At 35.3% G+C, this 5,000-nt stretch overlaps 1 protein-coding gene across 12 annotated transcripts in view; it reads right to left on the reverse strand.

The window, feature by feature from the left end:
* Positions 1 to 5,000, reverse strand: part of b3galt1b (beta-1,3-galactosyltransferase 1b) — a 370,673-nt gene that overhangs the window by 275,118 nt on the left and 90,555 nt on the right. For 8 of the 12 annotated variants that reach the window (XR_015500021.1, XR_015500019.1, XR_015500018.1 and 5 more), the window contains exon 2: positions 2,971 to 3,007. The exons of the other annotated variants lie outside the window; for them this stretch is intronic. The gene's annotated coding sequence lies outside the window, so the exon portion shown is untranslated. The remainder of the gene's footprint in view (positions 1 to 2,970; positions 3,008 to 5,000) is intronic. 12 annotated transcript variants of the gene reach the window in all.

Consider the following 5,000-nt stretch of genomic DNA (forward strand, 5'->3'; position numbering starts at 1 on the left):
ATTTGATTTTTAAAGTTTTATTATATATAGGGTGTCTGTAGGTTTCGCCAAGTTACATTTAAAAGTTGAAGACATTAAGGGCCCTATCAAACACCCGGCTCAATGCTTGTTTGCTAGTTTCAGCTTAGCGCAAGAGTCGTTTTGAGGCGTTGCGCTACGCTGTTTAAATAGCAAATGCTTTAGCGCTCATATGTGCGCCTATAGGCTTTCTGGTCTAAAAAGGAAGGCATTCTGAGGCGGACTGCTGGCGCGTTGCTATTTTGAGAAACTATAGTAAATAAAACTAACCCAGTCTAAACTCCAGCACAGAGTTGCGCCTTGCTTACACACTGCTTAATAAGCACAAGAGAGCAATAGGCAAATATCTTTACATATGAAAAAAATGTAATATTAAGGATATATATAGGATATAAGAATAGATACAGGACATAAATATAAATGATTAAAATATAACAAAACATACTATTTTCTAGCCTACATAAATATGAAAAATTACTGCTTTTATGTCTTCTTCATCTCGGGAGGCTTTTTCAGTTCATTCATAACAATTTGCTTTTGTATAATGGTATTATTATTAGCAGTATTATGTATTATACCCATATTTTTTTGTTTTATTAAAACAAGCTTAGATTTGTCTACCTGTCAGGTTTTAGACCATATGGGGCACAGCATGTGTTTTAGGATATAACTCAGGTTTTTGAACACACTTTGTTATTGTTGTTCATTTATTCGATTGCTGGAAATTAGAACTGAATTTAGAAATAGTTTTAAAACGAATATTTGCGCTTAACAAACGCAATTAATTGTTTATAGACTAATTGATGTCTGTGCATAAAGGTTTCCCTATCCATGAGCGAAAGTGAAAGTAGATCCATTATCTCTCATTCTCACGCAGTAGATGCTCTGCTTAACAGTTTTCTGTAAAAAAAAAAAAAAAAAAAAAAAAAAAAAAAAAACTGCTAACTGTTTGCTAGTGAAATGCTCAGTTTTTCCACTTAGACTTACTTTACGTCCTGTAAATAGCGAATGCACTCTTGGCGCGACGCAGCTGGGTCTTAAAGGGAATGGGAGATGAGACTCTAATTGGTTTATTCTCAAAACACACCTATAACTCATTAAGAAAATAAACTCAACCCTTTTAGACCATGCGCCACGGCGCAAAGCAGATTTTCCCGTCCGTAAATTAGCAATAATGCGTTCTGACACGCCCTGAAAGCGTTTGCGCCCTGCGTTTTGCGCTCTGCGCATGGACCGTCAAAATAGAGCCCTAAGACATTAAGACATTCATTCATTCTGTTTTCGGCTTAGTCCCTTTATTAATCTGGGGTTACCACAGCGGAATGAACCGCTTATCCAACATAATTTTTACACAACGGATATCTTTCCAGCCGCAACCCATCACTGGGAAACATCCATACACTCCCATTCACACACACTCATACACTACAGACAATTTTAGCTTACCCAATTCACCTATAACGCATGTTTTTGGACTGTGGGAGTAACCCAAGCACACGGAGGAAACCAACACGAGGAGAACATGCAAACTCCACAAAGAAATGCCAACTGACCCATCGAACCAGCGACCACTTGATGTGAGGCGAAAAGATCTTTTATTTGGCCAATCAAAAGAAAAATATTATAATTTAATAATACAATAATAATTTAATAATAAAAAAATTGATATATTAGATATTTCTTAGCTTAGCTTCTTATTTTCAATACTGTCAAAACAAGCAAGCTCTAGTTCTACAAGCTCAAGTTTTACAAATACACTTTACTCAACAAACTTGGGAAAGAAAAAAATTGACAAATATTTTAAAAGCTTTAAAAATTATATTAATTAAATGTATATGCACAACAGTCTGTCCAGGTCGGTGTCCTCAGCAGGAAATACATGGAGAACTTTTAAACAAATGTTATTGTAAGGATAATAAATAACCATAATGGTAAATAGAGTTAAAAATGACCTTTTTAAATAAAAAGTGTAAAGTTAAGGCTGATGGCTGGTGATTGCATGAGTGTCGGCCAGATTGAGTAGCTATACATGACCAAAAGAAAATTAAGATCTATTAAAAAATAAAAAAAAGATTTCAGACCTACAGCACAATATGTCACTAAATTGAAGACTTTAAGACTTAAAATTCTGTTCTGTGATAAGACATTTCAAAACTTTAAGACCCTGCGGATACCCTGTAAGTGTAAGTATTACGTATAAAATATTAACATTATATATATATATATATATATATATATATATATATATATATATATATATATATATATATATATATAAAATACATATTTAAAAAAATGCACATGTATACCAGTTGAAGTCAGAATTATTATCCAGAATTATTCATTCATTTTCATTTCGGCTTTGTGACTTTATTAATCCGGGGTCGCCACAGAGGAATGAACCACCAACTTATACAGCATTTGTTTTACGCAGCGGATGCCTTTCCAGCTGCAACCCATCATTAGGAATTATTATAATAATTTAGTTATTTTCTGCAATAACTGGAAAAAGGACAATATTTAAAAAGAAAAAAAAAAAATCAAAGAGGGGCTAATAATCATGACTTCAACTATACATACATACATACATACATACATGCATACGTACATACACATACAAAGCAGTTATTTTAGTTTAACTGGAACATTATCGAGTTTAAGTCTGGTTTATTTATTTTGATTTTCTAAATTCTACAGTTTTGATAATTTTATTTTTGCCATATTTATTATAATTTAAAGTCTATATATTACAAGTAGAAATTTTCCTAGTCTATTTTTAGTTGCACAAATACAAAAAAAATAATAATAATAATAAAATAAAATAAGAGCATTCAGTCAAATGTAAAAGCGAAATAGTTTTCATTGTAATTCACATTTTGTTCATGGCAATACACAAACAGCACAAACAAACCAAACATAATTACACCAAATATAAAAAGAACAAAATCTGACCTCTTAATCGGAGCCGTCCTGCCCACATTTAGAGAGTCTATCAGGGAGAAAATGAAAAATGGGAAATGAACATGAGGTCAGAGAAATATAATAAGTCATATTAAAACAGGCTGAGCAAAGGTCCTGAATTTAACACGGTTGCTCACGGCAGGCATAAACATGTGTCTGCTGAAGGGGAGAGACAAAGTGTGTGTGTGTGTGTGTGTGTGTGTGCGCGTATGTGTCTGAAAGAGTGCGTTTGTATGCATGTTTGAGGTGTGGATGTGTGTGTGCTCGTTCACGTTGGAGTGCGCGTGCGTGCATCTTAGAGAGTGAACGCATGTTGGAGATGTGCATGTGTTTATGTTTAAGTGTTTATATTTGACTGTGCGCAAGAGTATGTTTCAGTTGGTTGGTATACGAGCGTCTCTGTGCAAGTATACATGTGTGTCTGTGTGTATAATGAAACCACATTTGTAAGTGTTTGTTTGTGCACGATTGCTGGTGTCTGTGTATTCTATGCATGTCTGAGTATTTGTATGTGAGAGTGTGTGTCTATGTTTGAGCATGTGTGTGTGTGTACATTTGAGTGTAGGCTTGCATGTTTGAGTGTGTGTTTGTGTGCGCGCATATTTGTGTATGCCCGTGTGACTGCATGTAATGTGTGTATTTGTCTGTGTATTTATGTATAATGTGTGTGTGTCTGTATGATTGCGTGTGCGTGTATTCATATAAGTATGTGTTTTATGTGTGTCTACTGCATAAATCTGTACTTAAGAGTGAGTGTGCACGACTGCATGTTTCTGTGTAATGTATGTGAGTGTGTATGTGCGTATTTGTGTGTGTGTGTAATGTGTCAGTTTGTGTGTATGAGTGTGTGCATGTGTGTGTCTATATTTGAGTGCGTCCCTGTTTGAGTGTGTGCATGTGTGACTGCATGTAATGTGTGCGTTTGCCTTTGTACTGTATTTGTGTGTAACGTGTGTGTGTCTGTATGATTATGTGTGTATGTGCGTGTTTGTATTTCTGAGTATTTATACAAGTATGTGTTTTTGTATGTTTTTCTATGTGTTTTTGTGTGTGTGTGTGTGTGTGTGTGTGTGTGTGTAATGCATTAATTTGTACCCAAGAGTGTGTGTGCACGACTGCATGTGTTTGTGTATTGTATGTATGTGCGCATTTATGTTTGTAATGTGTCAGTTTGTGTGTTTGTGTGTGTGCGTGTGTCTATATTTGAGTGTGTGCATGTGTGAATGCATGACTGTGTAATGTGTGAGTGTGTGTGTATGTGTATAATGTGTGAATTTGTAAATGTAAGTGTGTGTGTGTGCATGATTGCATGTGTCTGCGTATTGTATCCGAGTTTGTGTGTGCGCGTGTGTGTGTGTGTGAGAGGAGGTAAGCAGATGTGGTCTGTCTCATTAAAATGACAGCTGGCTATGGAGCACACTTGCTGACCCTGTGGGCCGTTTGCTGAAATGGGTGAGAGTGCATTATGGTCATGTCTCATAATTGAGCATCTGGACTCGGTAGAATCTCAGGCTTGTCATTTCTGCATGATCTCTAAGGGAGAGCACGAACACACAGTACAAATACGCACACACACACACAAAAATACATGCATAAATATACAGCAGTGCAGTTGTTAATCCACCGACAGACTGCAAGCCTTGCTGTGTCATAATCGCATTTCTCAATGTTCACTGAATATTTACAGCAGCAGGTAAGTTGGATGCTGGTTTTGCATGTTTGGCGAGCTCATCTAGAAGTTCAGATGTTTACAGTTTTAGAAAGCAGACGTTTGCATGTTAAACTCTGACCTTAACTAAAGATAAACAGCAGTAATGCTTATTTGCTTCTAGACACGTAATGAGATGCAAATGCAAGGTCAAACAGATTCTGTATTTAGAACAGTTACTACTGTTAAGAAAATGAAAAACTAAAACAATTTTTTAAAATCATTTACATAAAACAAAAATTGACATTGAAAGAAAAATGTTAAGAATACAAAAAAATAGGTGAAGTTTATTTATTATCAAATTTCGAGAGGA

This window comes from Danio rerio, chromosome 9, assembly GCF_052040795.2.
Source record: "Danio rerio strain M-AB ecotype USA chromosome 9, GRCz13ab, whole genome shotgun sequence".
Lineage (NCBI taxonomy): Eukaryota > Metazoa > Chordata > Actinopteri > Cypriniformes > Danionidae > Danio > Danio rerio.